Raw genomic sequence first — 22,100 nt, forward strand, 5'->3', positions numbered from 1 at the left:
CACCACCACCTCTGCATTAGCACTACTGCTGCTACCTAGGAGATGACACAGCTTTGTGTCCACAGACAACGTGAAGCTGTCTGAGGGGCAATAACATCCTTTTCTAGTTGTACTAGCCATTTTCCACATATTCATCTTTAGTAAACCTGCAGTTGGAGTGAGTATATTCTTCCAAACACCTACAGCTGTGGGAGAAGTACCCTTGCTGGCCTGTTCAGCTAGCCAAGTGATAAAAGCGGAGGGTGAGAACCACCTTCTGGCACCTAGTTCTAAATGTAATGTCCTCACACAACTGACCCATCATGCTCTACCATCCACACTGCATCTGTAGGATGAAACTTCTTGTATTTAATGGAAGCAGTATAGTATATGGATTTAAGTTTGGGTCACTACATCACATAATGATGTCACTGCCTGGTGGCAGAATGTAGCTCTCAAATCTCCTTGATTCCTTATAGGTATAACAAAAGACACTCACAGTCAAGAGCGTGGCTCCTTTCCAGCAGGGAAGGGCCCTGCTATAAACTTCATAGGAAGACAAAGCAGAACTAAGTTTTGAGCACATCTCCTCATATTGAACTTGAGAATCAGTAAAAAAATGAACGAAGACCTGTCTGATCTACTCAGAGTCTGTAACTATTCAGCTAATACCAAGTTCATTTCCTGAAACACTTTAGCAAAGAAAATCAAAGAGTCTCAAAAATTGTGAACACTACTCCTTACTCTTGCTCTCTTGAATTCTGGAGATTTATTATTCAAAAAACACTGTAAACATTAAAATCTGACTGTTGCTTTGCAACTGCATGCACTGTACACTGCAAGAATTCTCCTCACTTCAGTGAGAAATCTAATTCAGATGTGTCAAAGTCCCAAATAACATTTCAATTTCCAAAATTACCCAAGAAAACTATAAAACAAAGCTGAATAGTTTCTCACTACTCTTTCCAACAGTGTTCATGCATTTTCTTCAGATGCTTCCTCAGAGCCACACTCTCAGTTTTCCGATATCCATGAAAAACAATAAACAAAGGCTGGTCTCCTGCTCCAGCTGCAGGGCCAGAAAGCTCTAAAAGGAATGATGAAAAAAATCCTAACACTGAAAGTCTGCAGTGACGCTCTTGCAAGAGACAGGACGCTTTGTCCAACAAGGAGATACCAGGTGACTGGAAAGGGAATGAAAGTGTTCATATTAACTATTTTTTCTTTATTGTAAAAGACATTAAGACCTTGTAAAAACAAAACTGAGACGCCAGAGAAGCTGGTGTCACAGACAGCCTTTGTGGGACCTACAGGTATGACAACCAGTCAAAATAATGTGCATCACTATCTTCCAAACCCTGAAGTATAACCCTATCCTATCTTGTTCAGCCTGACCTGAAGCTGTGCAAACCAATCCATATCTGCATCTGTTTTTGACCTGGAGCTGTCCTTCAGATACAACATATAATTGCTTACTTTTGCTCAATAACAATCTCTTCCACACTGCTCAATTAGTTCTCACATCATTTGGCTCTTACGATCACACAAATATAAAATCAAATACCATCCATTTCAAGTCCCAAAAGATATTTTACTCTCACCTCCAGTTTGTATATTGGATATTCACTCTTATTTTGTGACCTTCTGGTCTCTCCCTCACCTTAGAAATGGCACTACCACAAAACTTCTGTCCTATTTTACTACTTTGAAACCTATATTGAGATTTCGATTTGATACGGAAAAAGTCTGATCCATTTTTACCCATAAGATAAACATTCCTCCCTCCTTTCTATCTATTCTTTAGATTTCATCATGATAAATCGATGAACCAAAGCGATTAATTAAAACAAACAAAACAGAATGATTACTCTTTTGAAGGTGGTATTTAAAAACATTTAAAAAAAATACCATGGTTCATACACCAAAAGTTTCCAAATTCAACATCAAATTAATATCAACATAATATAAACATATCTAGACAACACTGTTTAAAAATATATTTGGGAGAAATAAATGCTTCTGCTGTATGATGGTCAAAAAGCAGGCTCCTAAATCTTCCCACTGCCTGGAATGAAATCAAGTCACTTAACACTTGCTGTTGGTTATGCTAATCCTTTAATATTACTATTTATTCCAGCTAAGGAAAAAAAGGCAAAGCCAGCTGTTCAAAATGTCAGCATTTTAATGTTCTCAATGTTGGTGTAATATTTTATCACCTGCTCTTTATGTGTCTTGATTCATACACTTAATTATACCTCAGGGTTACTTATGGGGATAGCTATCAGTTTATATTGATTTAAGACTCCAATTAAAAATTGCACAACAGTCTGAATTGATATAAAATAAAATTTTCTAGTTGCCATCCATCTAACACAATAAGAATGCTTCCTTAGAAAGCTGTCTGAAACTGACAAAATATTTTTTTATCATTATGGCTAAGGGAAAAAAAACCCACAATGCAACATTTCAGGATAACAATTTTTCCAAGACCTTTATGCTGACAGTCTTGTTTTTGTTTAACATTGGGGTAAGCAAGCAACTGCAGTGGAGTCAGCACATAAAACACTCAAAACCAAAGATCAAGGTATTCAAATATTTGCCCACATTTATTAAGCTGTTAATGATGGTACAGAAGAATGCAACCAGTTTCTTCAAAAACCACAACCTCCACTGGAAGAACAAAAGTTATAAAACTCATACAGCCAACCTGAGTGCAACCAAGTGCCCAAGAATCACAATCCTTACACTGATGTTCCCCTACCACATTCACCATTTCATTGGCTGTCTGCAACAGCCTTACGTTACAGCCAAAGCACAGCTGAGGGGAGCAAGTCTTTTCCCCATCTATTTATTTGCAAGAAGACCATAAGGTACTCACCTCTGCAAGCAGAGAGCAGGGGATAAAGGAACAGAACACCAGCAAGCACTGGCATTCTCTTACTCCTTCACATGGCTCTAGCCATGAATCCAATCAGAATCCAGTCCCTGTAAGTTTCCTGGAGATAGCCTACATTGTATGTATTGTATGAAATATTTTGCTTTAAATATCACTTGCTGATCTTAAGATTCTGAAATACATTTTTGTTATCCCAGAAAAGGGATTTAAAAGATGAAGGCAATATGGGTGACTCTGCTGAGAAAGAGGTAGGACAGCATTACTTAAAATAACATTTTGTGGTATTAAGTTGGTTGGAGAACAGAAAATAGTGAAATAGTCCTCATTATGCTTACAATTTCTTGTTTAATCTCACAATAAAGGTAGATGAATGTATTGCTCTTCTTGCAGATCTTTTTGCTCAAGCGTTACATCAAGCCATAAATGAAAAATAATGGCTGCATATGTGGAAAGGAATACAAGGTTGTATTCAGCCCTCCAAAGAAAACAGAGGAACTGAGCCTGTAAGGAAATACATGATCCTGTATAAGTTCCTACCCAACCTACTTATCCTTATACAATACAGATTGCATCAGTCAGCTTATCACCCTGCAGTGCCAAGCCTGTATGAATATGGGATTTGCAGACTCTGCTTCTGTTAGTACAATCCTCTATGATTTGTTAGTGAATCCTTTAATAAGCAGTTTAATAAAAATGAATGGATTGCATTTTAAGTTTTCGAACCTTCCAACAGCTATATTGCAGTTCCACTGAAAATGCTGCAGAGTAACACAACCTTTATTTGCTTCCATCTCTGTTAATGACAAGGAATTGTTATCAGTGCTATTATTTACTTATAGTAACAGACAAAAATATACTGATCAGGACCAGAGCCTTAAGTCCTCTAGAAATATAAAAAAGAAGGAAAAAAAAGGAAAAGAAAAGCTACCCATTTTATTCCTGTGCATAAACATTGATTCATAGAAGCTATATGAGAAAGGAAAAGAACAAGCCTTTTAGTGCTGCAACATGTCTACATTGGAGAAGTTGTGCTCTCTGTAAAAATGAAGTTTGTACTGCATCCAATGGGATTCTAAAATTCCTCTTTTGTTCACTTTCATTAACTTCTTGTGGGAAACACCTGGAGATTCCTAGAACTGCTGATGTGCAAACACATCAAAACACAGTGAAAAACACAACTGCTATGGTATCTGATACGAAATTAAGTTGGTCCATTTTCACACCTCATTTTTTAGCTCCTCAGTTTTGGATACTGGATCTTGCAAAGTTCTTTCTAATTGTTCTTACTATACTACTACTTTTTTTTTTTTTTTTTTTTTAACGTATTTTCAAATGTGTTTACCTGAATATTAGGTTACTATGTTAACTTGATGATGTGTGCAAGTAAAGGCTAATATAGTAGGCCACAAATCAGGTTTTGCCACAACTTTTAGAAAGATCAAATACTAATTTCATATTTTCTCAATACAACACCTGAAACATCATTACAGTTTTCTCATATTAAGAGGATTCCTGCAACATTTTTCTACAGCAGTAAGACAATTAACAAGATTTGAAGATTTACTAATTATATAATGCATGACCCTTGTAATTTATTAAGTGGTCACAGAATGACATTATCCACTCATTAACGAATTGAAAAGCAGGAGAAATGTAAGAGGATTTCAGAGATACACATCAATATTGAAACATGGCTGAATACAACCCAATGCTAAGGAATGCAACTGTTTGTTTCAGAATGCAACATTTCATCAGGTGTCCAGTGCCAGAAATCACTTCCATGCAAGGCTTTTCTGGAATCCCCTCAGCAACTTTGTCTTCCTAAATGCTTAGAATTAAAGAACTAAATTTGAAAAGCTCAACTTAGGAATCAACTGATCACGCAGTTCTTGCTCAGGCAAAGTTCTGACTGAAGTTGGGAAGTTTTGATGAAGAAAACCAACAACTCCCTAGTAAGGCAGAAGAGAGAAAGCTTCTTTTAGAGCCAGTAAGTCAAGCAATTCCCAAGGCATGTGAAGCCCTCCAAACACTACTGTTGTGCAGTTTTCTATTAATTCTTATATTCTGTTTGTCAACTGCCTATGACAGTTTTGGCAGTGCTTGGAGCGAAGTCCATCTCCAAGAACAATAAATTTCCTTTGTTTCAATTGAACTATGAACCATTAAGAAAACTACAGCATTCTCATCCCAGTGCTGAAAGCAGTGCAGTGATAAAGCTCACTATCAACTTAAATATAGGAGCAATTTGAAACATACTTGCTAAGCTTCAGAAGGTGAAGATCCTCAATTTTTTTTTCCCAAATTGTAAGCTGCTTCTGTTGAAAAATCTCAGCCTTTTTAAACAATCCTATGAGTCTTCCATGGTTAGACAGCAATCACAGATCAGTTGGGAATGGAACAACATAAAGCAGTATGATGATGCAACCCAAGAAAGTCTTTTCTTTCTTGAAACACAGACTTAAGTCTTAAGTACACTTAGCACTTTCTACAACTGTGGATTTCACTGAATACTGCTCAGTATTAACAAATTACAACTGCTCTGTATCTAATTAATTTCAGTAAATTCTATCTTTCCCTCTTTAAACTTTCTGCAAGGGTTAACTTAGTTTCAGATGCCTACTTACTTGGAAGAATACAATATTTTATCACCTCTTACAGTCAGCCCATCCCACAGTTACAGTATGAATAGTAAGTGGGAGCTAGCATGGGTCAGTGCAGAACTATAATATCTTACATCATATTCTCATACCCACTTTTATTCTAAGTATATTGGTGTAAGATGCGTAAGATCTCATGCCTGTTTTGGTAAGCTCTCAACAAATCCAAAATAGGGGATACATGTTGTCAGTGCTTCCACATTCTATAGGACACAAAAAGCCTTAAGCGTAGTTTCTTCCTCCTATGTACACAATAATAAAGCAGTGGTTCATTACTTTTACACTGACATCTCTTAGAGGCCAAAAACCTCAACTAAGAATTTGATATACTCTTGCAAGATGAAGACACAGAGCAAACATGCACAAGAAACTTTAAACATCAGTTTGATAATACTTAATTATAACTTTCAATGCAACGACCTACAGAATCTTTCAGGTGAAACAAGGATTGTCTCATGAGATAAAATTTTTCTTTGCTGGGATGAGGTGGAGGCAACTTCCACTGAAATCCTCCAGTGTGCTGTTGGACAGATAGCTGGGGAGCCAAGAAAAGAATGCAAAACATTTAATAGGCATCATAAACTCTAGGCATCTTTTCCTGGGAGCCTATTTTGTGACCTGAATACTTCAATATCACTCAGAGTGCATGAACAACTATTGTCATTCACAAAGATACACTAGTAAGGACATTACTTCTGCTGATCATCATTCGAAACAACTAAATATCCATACTCCACTGGCATCCAATAGCGTGGTTAATCAATAAAAATGCTCAGTTATCTTATAAGAATTTTAACTTCTACAAATTTCTTAGATGTATATTAAATACAACATAAAAGGATCATTAGGAAAAAAGCACCAACAGTTCTAAGTGTTTGTAATTGTTTCCTACGTACTTTGTAAATTATCAGCACTTTCATTTCTGATGTAAAATACATCTAAATAGTTTTAAAAATTATGTTAAAGCACCCAAATGGATGGAATTAACTTCTCCAGAGGCAGCATATTCCAGCATTTATGACAGAGAATATTAAAAAAAGGTTTAGAGACTCTTTCACTAATATTTTTCATTTTTTTGAACATCATACTCTTGTCTGCTCTTGCCAGTTGATTATGAATATGTTGGGACATGGATTGTCTCTTATTCTATGTCTGTACAATGTCTAGGGTTGTAGGGCCTCTTCTCAGCTGGGACCTTAAAGCACTAATGCTATAAAAGTATTACTAACAGCAGTAAAGCAGCTCTTTGATCGCACTGAATTTTGAGAACTTAGTAGAGCAGTGGTTCAAAAATAAGTAGTGACCTGCCAGAACCTTATTTATCATAGTTCAGCCACAATGTGACAAAGAAATGCAAAGCATTAAATTCTTCTGTGATGAAACACTACCTGTTTAAATGGGTTTATTGGAAGAGTGAATACAGTACCTTGTATAGAAAGACAAATTCAAGACTAATTTATAAGCAGAAGAAAATGGGAAGATGGAAAGAAAGACAGAAGAAAAAGACAAAAAAAAAAAAAAAAAAAGAAAGGAAAACAGAAGAAAGAAGAAGAAAGAACAGGAAGAAATAAGAACGAACATTTAGTTGTAAACAAACAATTAGCTCTTTGAATATTCAACAAACTGGTTGTGTGTGTAGGATATAGGCTGGCTCTTTTCCAGTACTACACAATCCTAATTAGCGATGTTGAAACTGTGTATTTTTGTAAGTGATTAGATTGTTACAGGGATCCATACAGGGTTAAGAAACACTGCAGATGATTACTGATTACGGAAATGTTTACTGGATCTAAATGAAGTGACCCACATTGCTCCTTGGTATCCTCTTATCTCAGAGCATTGCAAAACTTAATCCACACAGCAGCTAATGTCACCATTTGTCTGCCTGGAGTAACTGTTTCTATTTCACTCTGGTTCTTAAAGCATTTTAAGAGATGCTTTTTTTTTTTTTTTTTTTTTTCTCTCTGAGGTTTCTTAGGATTTGCTGCAATAGCAAATTGTCTTGCAGTCACAACTGTTTCTATAAACACATTGTCTTTAGGGATTTTGCCTCGCATTTAAATTTCAAAAAATGAGAGAGGATTTGGGCAAGCTCACGCCACCCAACAGCACTGGTAAGTAGTTGGTGGGCACAGAGATGCTGTGTACTCTCCAGTTCATCCTGTCTCTCCTGCATGCATCAGGAAGAGGACACTTCCTCCATCTAATCCCGCACAGTTTATCTTGAAGATGTGTTACAGAACACACAGTTTTCTGTTCAAAGCTGTGATATTTGCTACTGACTTGCAAACCTTCTTCGCTATACCCAGTAGAGTTTCATAGAAGTCCAAAATCCAGATAGGCTCAAACTAGCTTGGAAGGCCTCATTAACAGGTCTTGAGCCAGGACTGTGATTGTTAAAAAAAATGCAGACTGAAAAATAATTTAGAGCCTGATTCAAACTGAAAAACCACTCATCAACCACCATCAATTTGCCTTTCACTGATATTTTGGATCAAGGGGCTTCAGTTCCTGAGTTTTGGTTCTAGCCTTGCATAACCACAAATCTAACTACAATTTTCAGCATACTTTTTTACTGTCTGCTTTGGAAAGAAAACATGCTCGTTATGATACAGTTAATTTATCAAAAAAAAAAACCAAACCATAACAAATAAAAATTAAGCCAACATATCATGTGTAGCAAGAAAAAAAGAACTGCAGATCGGCATGCTGCAGTATATAGCAACTCTGGAGGTGATCCAAAGTCTCAGAACCACAGCTGAAAACCAGGGGAATAACTGAACCACTTTCTTGTCTATTGCCTTGTAACAAGCTTCCATTGTAAAATCACATTATTAGAAACTGTCTGTTTTACAGAATGTTTAAAAAAATTGAGAGAACACAAGCGTAATTTTTTTAGGGCTCACTTAAGGCCAACTCAGAATGTAGAGGGCTTTCCCTCCACCCCCCTCCAGTAATTGCTATTTAAAGATCATTTGAATGACCTTCTAGTACATCTTAGCCATCTTTTTATTTACTTGTCTGGTAAAACCCAATCCTTCATCAGGCCAAATAGTCAAAGAGATGGAAAATTTAAACCTTTCCAGCTCCTGAAGGAAAGTTTCTCCCAACAGCTGTCTTGCTTTATGAAAGCATGAAGTCAGTACATCCAATCTCATGCTATCAATCACACGGGCTGACATTTCCTGCAAACTGTGTCCACAAGACAAACGGGAAAAGAGAACCTAAAAGGAACAACAAATTGCCAAAAAGCAGATGGAATTATGTGCTCTTGTTTATATTTGGCTGTTCAAATGAGCCTGGTCTAAATGCCTTCCCCTTCAGAATTATAGCACTAAGCAGTCATTTGCATCACTGCTGAAAACACCTGACACTCGTATTAAGAAATATTGGGTTTAATTGCAGTCCATTAAAATGTGGAAATGTCTTCGGTGTAGGATTAATGATTTAAGTGAACTGTCGGCTTTTAGAGTATTTTTAGGCCCTCCTCCTGCAGATGCAAACATCCTCTTGTTTCCCCCTCCCCTCCCTGAACTTTTGCAAAAAAGGTCTGCCACATGTTTCTCATCTCCTGGCTTTAGGTAAGTAGCATTTAAAATGACTCTGAACATCAAGCATCTATGATTTGTGACTTTCAGAAGAGTGTTTGTGTACACAAAGGGATGTTAAATTGTTGTTTTGACTTTAATCTAAATAATTTTCATTTCCCCTTACAGTGAATATTTTCTACATGTACCAAAACAGGGTTGTGTTTTTGTCAGTTTTTATACTTGCAGGAGTATGAAGTTACACACTGGATGGAATGCACTGACCGCTGGTACTCAGCTCGTGACTCCTTACCATACAGCGAGGTTCAGCTCCAGACACAGAATGTGTGGTTGGATTTCAGTTACACTGCCATTTATGTCTTCATCTGTGCACACAGAGCAGAACAAGGGGAACCACCGCTGTTGCTACCCATTTTAAAATCATAGGAGGGGAAAAAAAAAATACGCCTTGAATGCTGTAAACACCATAAATACAGATGCTTTGATTTTCTGCAAAATAAATACATAAATCTGCACCTTGCATGAAAACATCTCTGTAATATTTTTACATTCTAGTTTGTTAGCTTGAGATTTCTTGACACTCTTTAGGGGAAACTGAAAATAACATTTTAACTGAAAATCATTTGTGGCGTTTGCGGCAGCAAAGATCACCAGCCCACTACACCTATGAAGCTTCTGGTCCTTGCCCAGCACTGACCACTGAAGTGTCTGAGTCCTGCTGGATCTAGTGACCAGACAATGATGCCCGTCCCTCCCCCACCCTTCTCTGCAAACCTGTCATTACCCAACAAAGATTTACAAGGTTGTGCTAGCTGGGTCTCAATTTACTGACAAAATTATGACAGATAATGTTTTCCGCTCTACTTACAAAAAATACTGATGATAATAATGCAAGAAATTGGAGTTGGCTTCAAAATCCAATAGGTTTGAAAAACAATATTCTCAACAATTCTGCTGTCTCCTAGCTTAAAAAACACAATTTTCTGATGTATCCCCTATACTTGGCTTCTGGATCTTGTACTTATGTCATTATCTTCCCTCTTCATTAAAATACTAAGAATCAGGACGTTCAGAATCATTTGAACTCAGGAATCACCAGAGCTGATCCAGTAAGATTGTAGACGTTGAGTGTGAGCAGTCTGTAGGTACAGGTGCCATGTAAGTACCTTCCAGATCAGCCAATCAAAACCAAAAGAAAGGAGAAAGAATGCCTGTCCTTCTTCCACTATTCCCACAGCATGGAATAATGAAGACCTTAATTCTCAAATATATTTGTTATTTGAAATTAAGCCTAGTATATCCTCAGTTTGCAGATGTATGCTGTATTTACAGTATATGCCTGATTGTTAACATTCAGTTGTTAAAAATGCAGTTTACAGACCAGCTTTAGCTACATCATTAGTACATCTTGTTCTTTGCAACATTTTCAACACATAAACACAAAGCCTAACGCTTAGCAGACTGCTACATTTAAAAAAAAAATATTTTATTCAGGAATTTGAAATATTTTTGTTCAAGATTTTTGACATGCCTGTGCTTATAAACATCCCGTGCTACAGTAAAGCAGATACAGAAAGGTAAGTTGCAATGGAGTTGAAACTTGGCTTAAACCATGGCTTAAGCCATGCTTTGGAAAACAGGACCAGTCAAGGATTAATGAATCCTTTTCTTTCAAGTAGGTGGCAGTGTCACAGTCCCACCTCAGCACACTCAAGGCAGAGAGCAGAAGTTCTGGAAGATATCCGATCACATTTCTCCCTCATTTATTTAACCACATCAGCTACTGCTGCAAATATCATCCTTCATTAAAGCTCATGATCAAGAGCCTCTCAGCAACAATGTCAGAGCTGTCTGGACTTAGTTCCAACATGACTGATGCCAATTCCATGCTCCTAAAGACAAAGAAGGAACTGAAAGTAGAGTGCAATCCCCAGGTACAAAAAAGGACATAATCCTGTGTGCTGGATATTTTCAGGGCCATATTTTTCACCTCTCTGACAGAGGATTATCTCTTATTTTCACCAGCAGGAACAATATTTCATAAAGGAGCATGTTCTGTGATAAGATGGCTAGAGATAGGGCCAAATCTTGAAAACAAAACTAAAGAGAGAAGTTTCACAAAAGTTGTATTTTAGGAAAGGAAAAGTTAAGACACAAAGACATAACAATTTGTTTGCTTGTTTAACCAGGAACCCTACTCAAATTCTGTCTCAACCCCAAGAATCTCAAATAAGAATGAATACACAGAGAACACTGAAGACATAATGAAGTACGAGAAGTTAAATTTAAGCAGTCAGAGAAGCCATACTGAATGGTCAGAAAGCCAATAAATCACCGTACATGGATTTGATTACTGATCAAGAAAACTTCAAAGGAAAGAAGTAGTACAGTCCCTTGTAACTCCCATTGCCCAATCAACAGGAACTGAATAAAGTTACCTCACAATCCAAGACATCTAGACTGGACAACAGCAAACCTTATTGTCACGAGAAGCAACACAAACTCCAAGTTACAGGAGGCACAGACTTTCATTATAAAAACATTTTACCTCTAGCAGAGAATTTATATTCAAATTCTCAGTTAGAAAACGTTTTGAAAAGGTACTTGATTTCTATGCTGCTCAGCTCTGTAACCCATTCATGGGAGCAGCTGGACGCACCCACTGCACCTCATCTGTGACGCTGACCCTGCTCACTATTCTGCCTTTCAGCCTCCTGTTTTGTGCAAGCACCTCTCTAGGTAAATCCTATCATTGAAAGCCAACCGATGGGGCAAAACAGTATAAACAAGGGAAGTCAGAGAGGCCCATATGTAGAGAGAAGACAAACCCTACAAGTCCTGTTTGTTTTTAGATCTGTTGATTGAATCTCTCCTTCCCAACAATATATTTACATACACAAAAAGAAACTAGATTGAGAAAAAAAAGAAACTATTAGGCATGTCTGAACACCTACATTTCTAGATCAGAAATTTCTAGATCATTTCTAGATCATTCAAGGCTGGATGTGGCTCTGGACAGCCTGGTCTAGCAGTTGGCAACCCTGCATGTGGCAGGGGGGTCAAAACTAGATGATCTTTGAGGTCCTTCTCAATCCAGGCCATTGTATGATCAGGTCTTACTAGCTGATATAAAAAAAATAACATTCATTTTTATTATACTGTATCCTTATCCCAGTAGGCTTTGATCGTGCAGAAGCAACTGAAGTAAATTTCAATTTTACTAAATAAAATTGATGTAAAATTAGGAAGCAGAAAACCTGCGGTAAGAGAGAGAAGTGCATGAGTAGAAAGATAAGATGAAGGAAAAAAAAAAATAGCAACATGATGTCTTGGGAAGGAATATATGATAAGGACAGAAACAACTTCCAAACACTGAAAAGGTAGTGGGTGGAGGAAACCATAGAAAAAGTTCAAAAACTGAAGTGAACTGCCAAATAAACAGTCAAATAGGGCATGGAGAAAGAACAGCACAAGGACAGACCAAATGCCAATGAGGTCTTTGATTACGCACACTTAAATTCACTTGACTTCTGTGGCAGAAAGTCATCTGTCCAGCTGGAAATATGCAGATCATAGCAGGCTTTCAAGCAACTCCAGATTTGGATTTGTTTTTCATCTGAGTATGCCACTGGAGAGGGAATTTGGCTGCAATGCCACAGAGGATGGAATACTGATGGTGAAACAGCATGCAGATAATATAGAACTGATGAATTCACAGTATCAAAATCACTATGAGAATCTACCAGACAAAAAGAATAAGAGTTACATTTTCTGCTAACTGCAAAAATCAAAGAGTATGAGGTGCTTAGAAAGGGAATGTTTTTGACAGAAATACTGGGGTTAATTAATGACATACTGTAATTAAACACCTTTTTACAGTCAGTGGTCTCAATTCTGGAAAACTGAGTTTCTCTGGCCAGAGCTATTTGTATAAAATTAACTTAATTTGTGTTAGTCTCTTAAGCCCAAGGCTGCACACTAACGGCACTCAGAGCACATGCTGGAACAACAACAGTCACAGAGGTAAAAATTTCATGAGAAATAAAGGAGTTCACAGCTCCTGCCACACAGTTTTACCAACTGACCAGAAAAGTAGGCTCAACTCAATTCCCACCAGAAAAAAAAAAAAAAAAAGATACTCAGAAACCTTTAATTTCAGGAAGTTTGTTCTTATGTAAATAGCCCAAGTTTCATAATGGGCAGCTTTAACTTTTTAATGCATTATTTTGTAAGAGCCTACGTACAAGCCTATACCCTGAACACAGGTCCTTTATGCAGTGAGACATATGTCATGTTACATGCATGGACAGAAGTATAGAACTAAGACTCACATAAGGAGGAAGCATTTTTCAAGTGAGAAATCATCTGACAGTTCTGCTTGAAACCTTCTGGTTGCAGGGAAATATGACTGCCCACACACTGCCACCCACCCCAGATTCCAGTGCTGTCACATCCACAAGGATTTGCAGCAGGCACCTGAAGTTCTGCAAAGCTTCCAGGACTTTGTCTCCAAGCCACATAAATGTGCATTCCAACCTTACGTTGACACACCGCCCCAAAGATGTGAACAAAAGAAAGCTCACAGACAGACGAAGCCAATTCGCTGGGAAATGTTTACGACCGATTTTTTTCTAAACTTGAAGGCACAACAAACTGTAATCACTGACCTGTAAACACGTTTCATATTAACCCCACAAAAAATGGCCAAGCAATTATGCAAGCGTAGGAAGCAATTGTTAATAACTTATTTTTTCAGAAACAAGATCCCAAATTTTCAGGAATGGCTTCCAATGTAATTGCTGTGAAACTTGAAGAGCAAGAACAGCCACTCTGTAAATAAACAGATTTTACAATTTAAATAAATGGTTATTTTTTTCCCTATAAAATAAAGTGTTACCTGATGCCTGAACGTTTCATATGGCACAATAATTAGGCTTCAATTGCACAAAGAAAGGAACTACTTTGTACTGGTAATGGCTAAATGCTATAACAATTTGTAAATTAAACCGTGCTGTAATTGCTGTAGAGAGTTATACAGTAAGTGAGTCTACAGCAGTATCAGGCTTATAAAACAGGGCAGCACATTTTGCATTAGGCTGCTTTAGGAACTGCAGCTGCTTCAGAATGCAGCGTGCATTAGCAGCATTAACCATAACTGCAGTTCCCACAAGCAACACACTGTGCCTCACAGCACTCCATCTCCAATGCAGTCACCTCTAATCCGCACCACCAGAGATTTCAGAAGCCATTACCCAGGTTCCTGTGCATGTAAAGGTACTCATGAGTTTGCTCTCTCCACTCTGGTCCTCGCTCCACATTCCCTCCAACTTAATTTCCTAATGGTTTCTTTCTTTACTGTGCTGGCTTTGTGAAGTTGAGTGCAGACCGAACCTTTTCGTCGTTTCAAGTCAAAAACAAAACCATACAAAATGTGATATTATGAATTCCACTGTGCTAACTACCCTCATTCTATTCCGAGCATGCTGAATAATTGGAAGAATAAAGAACGGATATAAGAATTAAATTACACAAGGAATAAAGTATTTTAAGAAAAAAACAGCTAAGCAGAAAACTATTTAGCTGGAGATTATCTAGAAAACACAACTACTATGTTGCAAAATTATGGAGTCAGAAGTTCTAATTTGCTTAATGGAATCCTTTTACTTGTCTTTATTCTATTAGAATAAGAATCTTAGCTGCTTGGCTGCGCTCATGAAGTTGTTCCAGAAAAGCTGATGTGCTGTTTAGATTGTCTGGCCTAATCAACGATAATGTCTATAATTAAATCAGAATGCTATCATTCAAACATGCTTAATTTAGAATATATTATAGATTTAAAAGTGTAAACAGTGACAAGGAAATAGTGAGCTTAATACAGCAATTAGAGAAAGGGTTTCATTAAGGGTCACTCCAGCATATGGATTCCATTTCACAGAAAATATCTGCCAAAGCCACGCAGAAGCCACAGGGGTTATTCTGTTACCACGGAATGCGAGTGCATCTGATCTTACAATGCTACAGGAGAAAGAGAGCGTGTAAATACTTGCTCTCTGATGTCAATGGAAAGCTGTCCACTGAAGCCACTGCTGATCAGAGTAAGAAAAGGAGTCGCTTCAAGATGCAAAATTATTTCAGAAGCAGCAATGGATTCCTCCCAGTTACTGAAAGTCACAGAGCATCTATTGCTGGGCTGTTCACCGCAATGTGGCTCAGTGCCACTCTTAGCTTACCAGGTAAAATACTCTTCTCCTTCAACTACAGCACTGAGGAAGCACACGTGCTGCTCTCAAGGCACGCATTTTGCACAGCCACCAAGGCGTTGATTCCTCTGTCCAGCGTTAGACTGGACTTCGTGACAGCATCCTTCTGTAACTTCATCAGATTCCTTTCAACGACAAGTTTTAGATTCCTCCTTATTTATTTAAAACAAAAACTGAAATAGAAAACATTGCAACATGCGACTTCTTTGCAAAGCAACCGACAGCTCTGTCAGAGAAAACTTAGACCTCAAATCAACTTTTCAACAACCTCTTCCATACCGCGCTTCAGATTTTGCCCTGTGCTAAATTACAGACACCTTCTCTTCCTTAACACACGACAATCCGTTAAAAAGAGAAGCCAAAAATCCCGCAGAGCCGCAGGCGCCCGGCGCTGCTCCATCGCCCCATAGCCGCGCTGCGCAGCGCTGCTCTCGGGCGCCCCCTGATGGGCACAGCGCACGGCGAGCCCCCGCCCCGCTCGCGCCCCTCCGCTCAGGAGCGGGAGGGCTGCGAGGAGCTCCCGGGCTGAGCCGGCCCTGCGGGGCCGTAATGAATGGAGGAGGTTCAGGTGCACCGTGCAAAACCTGATTTGACATCTGAAATGGAGTTAGGGTTTGGCCGGTGCTGTGATGCTAACGGCTCCTTCTCTTCCAGAAAGGACCCTTTTCTCTAGATTGCTAGACCGAAGCGTAGCCTTTCGTTAGGAAAAGACCGCTTCACGCCAGGGAACGGCATTAATTCCGTATTCGGCCCGCTCCCCGCAGGCACAGAGCTGTACCCGTCTCCTGTAGTCGCCGTGCAGCTCCGTGCTCGGGTCCTCTTGGGTCCGGAACCCCTCCTTTCCCACACACGAGGAGCCTGACGGCCGAATTCCCTCTAAGTAGTTCTAATATTGGTTTGGAACAGCACTTAAAATGCGATGATACTAGCTCATTAGAGTTTGTGTTTCCAGGATGTTTTGGGATTAGTGGTTAAAAAAAAGCAGTCCCAGAAACAAGCTAGAGCAACTGCTGTGTATTAAAACAGGATGGAAAAAGTTATTCTATTGATGCCAGCTATGTTAGTCCACTGGCTAAATGATTAATGTTGATAATTCCCCTCCAGCAGACTCATTAAACCTGGACTTATTTTTCTTACAGACCTTTGACATTTCCTACTTTCTTAATATCAGAGGTAATGACAGTGGCGTGATTATATACTTATTCCTTTCCACCTTCAAGCAGTTTTCTTTGGCAGGAGTTACTTTTTAAGCAGAAAACCTGCACACGAGTATTCATTCTTTCCCAAAAACTGTTACAGCTCCATTAGCAATACTAAATGGCAGCGCCCGAGAGGAATGCACAACAACTCCTCTAAAAACCCAATAGTCGAGGTATTCAGAGCAATACCTTGAGAACGATGTTTTCAACAAAACTGCAGTTTATAATGGTTAGGGGGTTACTGCCCCATTCCCCCACGTTTCTTTTAGATCCTGTTGTCAGAAAATGTCCAAGTTAAACAAAGAAGAAATTACAGAATGAATCTGGAGCTTAGCCTTGAAGAATTAGGTTTCACTCTAATTGAGATCATACGCTGCATGTGCAGTTTTGGCACATAAGCCATATTAATCAGAAACTCTTTAATCGTGGATAATTTCTCCTGTGTGTGCCAGATCGGGCATTCTGCTGCTGGCCCAGCTTCTAAGTCTGTTTAAGAGTCCACCTTTGACTTCATAAACACCCGCTTACAAAATTGGGGTCAACTTCCTCCTATAAAGGTATGCTGCGCTGGCGCTAAAAAAAATTCCCTTAATGATTAAATTGCATCTCGCATGGAAATAAAAATGTGCAGATTCCAAAGGAATGACTATTTCTAGTGATTACAATTTGCGTTGGAAGTAGCCCTCACTCAAGCCTGTCTATGAAGTACACAGCAGATGAAAACCAGGGAAGATGATCCAACAGCCACAGTTTGAAATTTGATGACTGCACTGAGCATCATTTAATCTACTGTTATTATACTACTGCAAGTCCAGAAAGAGTAAACAGGGCACAAAATAGTTTTGTGCATTCCATTTTAGATGCAGTAGGCAGTGTGAGTAATAACACCTACTGGATTTTCTTACCTTTATTACAGGAATGAAGACGGAACTTGCAAAGCAGACAGCGAGGTGCCCCATATGCATGGATGAAACCCTCTTCCCACCAAACTAAAGTAAATTATGAAATTTTATTCGCTACAACCTCGATGGAATCCACAAACTCATTCCGAAAGTTCGGCTGTTTTGCAAGAGGTGAAATTAACTGCATTCCTCCTACTGAAAAATGCTGTTCCTTGCATCACTTATGTCTTTCACTGGATTGTCAGAATACTTAAACTTTAATATTCACAATGAATACGTAGAAGCATAAAACCTAGCTGAGATTTGTCATAAGGCACAAGCAACCTTGTACAATAAATGGATCTTTCCATACATTTCTACACCTGTAGGTTCAAAATGAGCTTTTGTCTCCAGAGCTACATTTCACATTTAAGTTACTCAACAGCATGACTCCCATGATAAAGATAAAATTACTACTCCAGAGTTACCCTGATAGGAATTTTAAAGTAGTAAAGCAAAACAAATTGCAGCACAATGCATAAACAGAAAAAGAAAAAATTAAGGGAATCCTCTCTACCCAATCATACCACTTCCATAAACATCAGACACTCTGCACTAATGTCCATAACTTGTTTTAGTGGTGACTGCTAGACTTTCATAATCTATATCATAAAATTCCCAGCTTCCGACGCCCCTCCTTCTTCCTACAGCTCTATTAACCACCTGCAGCCTGCCTTATGCATCGCATCCCTCTTCTCTCACACTTCTCTACATTAAAATATTGTGTCCTCTATCTCTCTTCAAACATTATGATCCACCTTCCTCTCTGCATTTCATGGAAGTACGCTGTTCCAAATGTTAGTCTGTTCTTATTTCAACCTTTTAGCTCTACAACACTTTCAGCAAGAAGGAAGAGCCAATTGTAAGATTATGCTAGAAACCCAGAAGTTACCATTGGACACAGAAGCTGCCAAGAAGCCTGTATGGCAAGCACAGGCAAAGCGGGAATGAGAGAAAAATAAGGAATTGCTGTAGCACTACCCACTTACTTTGCTAGCTCCTTTCCTTATATACCTGTAACTTGCAGGTGATTTCTGCAAGCAATCAGTACTCTTAATACACACGTAACTCTGCTCCTCATCAGTTTTACCACACATTTTAATGAGAGAAATTGACCAATGGTATGTATTTATAACAAACAAGCAAACTTCAGGTATAATGACAGCCAACCCCTCCTGTTTCATTGCTGAGCACCATGCCATATGGCATGGGATACCCTTGTGTCCAGGTTGGGCTGGCTGTCCTGGTTCTGTCCCTCCTGCTGGCTGGCAGGGCAGCATGAGGAGCCATGAGCCCTCAACCAAGTGTAAGCACTGCTTTGCAACAACCAAAACATCAGTTTTTATCAACTTAATTCTCATCCTAAATCCAAAGAACAAGAGCACACCATGAAGGAAAATAACTTTATCCAAGCCAAAACCAGGACAATGACTTATGAAAACTCCAAATAGTACATGTTATATCTTAGAGGAATTCCCAATGATTACATCCTTCTTCCTATTTACATTGCATTGCTCTAAAAGAAATGCAGCAAAAATAAACCCTCAGAGGCACCATGAGATGCACAAAATCCACCTCGTGTATTTCAGTGGCTGCCCTACACCTTCCTCTGAAAAAGCACAATACAATTTGAACAGAGAAATGCTTCTTGTTATGAACACAATATTGTAAACTCTGCAGAAAACAAACAAACAAACACACACAGTATTACAGAAAAATGGGAATGAATGCTTCAATTTTACCAATTTACCAAGACTTCCAATTAAAACTAAGCCTCTGTCAGGCTTTTCTGGGGATCACTCTCTCAGAAAGCTGATTTTTTTCCAAAATAACAAAGACAGATCCCAATTAAAAGTGTAGAGATTGCTACCAGGGAGCTTCAGGCAGTCCCCTGTGATGAAACAGGGGCAATTCTTGCACTTCATGAACAGAGGTAAGTTCTGTTAAATCCACCTCCTTTTCTAACTGAACCGTGTTTCCATCTGAAGCAGGATTATGGCTATGTGGAGATTCAAGGAGAATTAAAAGAATTCCTGCACATTACAGAGATTACCAAAAAAACCCAACCAACACTTCTATACATCTAAAAGTTTCAATATCTTTCAGTGGAAGACAGGCTGTGAAGTAACTACCAGAGGCTTTTGTGGTCCTTGCATGGAATGTGAGAAATTCTGAGCAAAGAGTGTGAGAGTTTCATGCTCTTTTAATGCTTTTCTAATGGCAGAAGGCTCCAACCGGAAATAAGCAAGTCTGCTGTCCCAGACAGTTCAATGTTTCCACAAGGAAATAGAAAAGGAATGAGCACATTAAAAAAAAAAAAAACAAAAAACAGAAGGATGGCAGAGGACAGAGAGAGAACTGCAACAGATGCTAACAGCTAAGATCTCTCCCAGGCAACCACTTGTACAATCAACACACAGAGGTTGGGTTTAGTAAGATTATCACAGTGGAAAGATAATCAGAATAAATGGAAATGCTCACCAGCGTCATAGGCTCACAGTAAACTCCACAAGGAGCAGTCTCTAGAAAGAGACCCTTCCTCAGGGGCAGTCAGCCCTTAAATGGGATCCAGGAGAGGTGCAGCCAGCCTGCACCCCTTCCAGTACCACAGATGATTGCCTTCACCTGTGCTCCTGCAGCTGACTCATCGCTCACCTCAGGTGGTCAATCAGAGGTTCAGGCCGTGATCAACAGTTCCCATACCCCACTGAATGCTGATAGCATGGCAGATAGGTCAGAAGCAGAAAACATATTCAGTTAGTCATAAAAATAAAGCCAGATCTCAAACTCAAAACCAAATCACCTCATTTCAGAGACTGCACATCAGCAGTCATGGCGGCTGCCTGTGTGTACTCTCTTGGCTTGCAAAACAGGTAATGCCACGAGGTGAGAAATCTGAGTTAGAATGATCTAAATAGCATCATGATTTGCTGTGGGCCAGGAAAATTAAGATTGAGGGTTACCACTGATCATTTGAAGCACTGATTTCAATCACAGTAATTTTATTACAGGTTGCAGCCATGAAAACTCTGTAATTGTGTGCAGTCTGGTAAAGCTGTGCTGTTGGTTGTTGTCTTCTTGTTTAGGAGTCAGGAAAAGAGATCTTTTAGATCTTTGTCAGATGCTGAATTTGATGTTTATGTCAGACCAAGGATCAGGTAGGACTTAACCAGTGCTTTTGGAGTGATTCTTTGTTGCCCCCTGATTCAGTACAGCTCAGTGCTGTAGTGAAGTCCAGGCTTCATTAAAAAAACCTGGGAATGGGTTAGGGAGATATCAGACTAGAAATGGGTAACTTATAACTGCTCAGAGCTGCTGTACAGTACAAGCCTGTAGTCTGACTCTTGAAGCCTGTTTTGTTTGGTTACAAGCTCAGTTTCTGCATTTTTTCTTCACTTAAAAGCTTTAAACCTCCTGTATTTCAAAATGGTTTTAGAATGATGTTGGCTTTTGTTAAGCATTATACTTTTTCTAAACTTTACCAAATTTGCTGTGTAAATAACAAAATTCCATTCATAAACTGTATTATCTAGAAGAAAAAAAAAAAAAGAAAAAAAAAAAATCCTCTTGCATTGGATCAGCTAATGACAAAGAGTAAAATAAACTGCCTCCTTGGTTTTGAACTGGGAAAGTCAGAAGCAGAGAGTAGGAAACAAAGGACCACCTCACCAGATGCAACCCATGGCAAATTAGTTCTTTCCGTCTGACTTTCAAACTATCGTGGTTTTTCCTTATTAGTATACCTAATTGTACTAGGAAAAATGTGCAATATCACCAACTTATGGTGAATCTGGCACTAGTTATCTCACTATTTCTTTTAGTAACACTTAGCAAAAATGGTCGAGTAAACCTCCAAAGCATAACAGCATGCTATTAGCCAAACGTCAGAGCCATATTTCAAAGCTCATCGCTTGGAGTCAAAGAGAAACTCGTTGCAAACAGCTGTGCTCATCAGTAATTTCTTAGTATTTAATATAAGAAAAAATATAAAGACTGAAATCTTTGATGGAAATGAATGGAAGTTGTATCCGGATTTCAGCAGGGCTGAGGTATCACTGACGGAACTATGAAAGCCTTTGTCAATGGATGTAAACTAGTAAAATGTGCCCTCTGAAAGAATGTTAACTTCCAAGTCTCTTGTCAGATAATGGCACTATTCACCAGCAAGAATGACATGTTTAATCTGATGGATTGAACATCCTTTAATCCTTCCAGCTATCCATTAAACTGTTTATTCTCAGTGTAAATTGTTCCAGCCATAAATTTACACCAGCTAAAGTGCCTATCATGCTGGTTTACGCTTGGCCACGTCCACAGATTTTGTGTTATCTGACACACATCTACAGATTTTCAAAGCAAGCTTGTACTGTCTAAATTTTAAATCCTTAGGCAGGCCAAATTGAAGCTTCATTTTCCAATAGGAGTATTCCAACATTTAGGAAAAGCAATCTGTTTTTAAGGGTCATGCTTCTTATATTGCACCTCAAATGCTTGTGTCTCCAAATTGGAGGAATTTAGCCCAAAAACTCATTGAAAATGTTCGTATTTGTATTGCTCTGGGCTCAATTAGTATTCACTTAAGTTAGCACGATTCTTGACTACATTTTTTGGAGAAGATTT

At 38.7% G+C, this 22,100-nt stretch overlaps 1 long non-coding RNA gene across 1 annotated transcript; it reads right to left on the reverse strand.

Moving 5' to 3' along the window:
- Positions 1-5,187: 5,187 nt before the first annotated feature.
- Positions 5,188-19,979, reverse strand: LOC122184859. Its single transcript, XR_006180664.1, has 3 exons — positions 19,962-19,979; positions 5,957-6,067; positions 5,188-5,230 (listed from the first exon to the last, which is right to left on the reverse strand). It is a non-coding gene; the product is annotated as an uncharacterized LOC122184859 (long non-coding RNA).
- Between the last annotated feature and the right edge of the window lie 2,121 nt (positions 19,980-22,100).

This window comes from Lagopus leucura, unplaced genomic scaffold (genome assembly GCF_019238085.1).
Source record: "Lagopus leucura isolate 7727_CA_CO unplaced genomic scaffold, USGS_WTPT01 Super-Scaffold_100026, whole genome shotgun sequence".
NCBI lineage: Eukaryota > Metazoa > Chordata > Aves > Galliformes > Phasianidae > Lagopus > Lagopus leucura.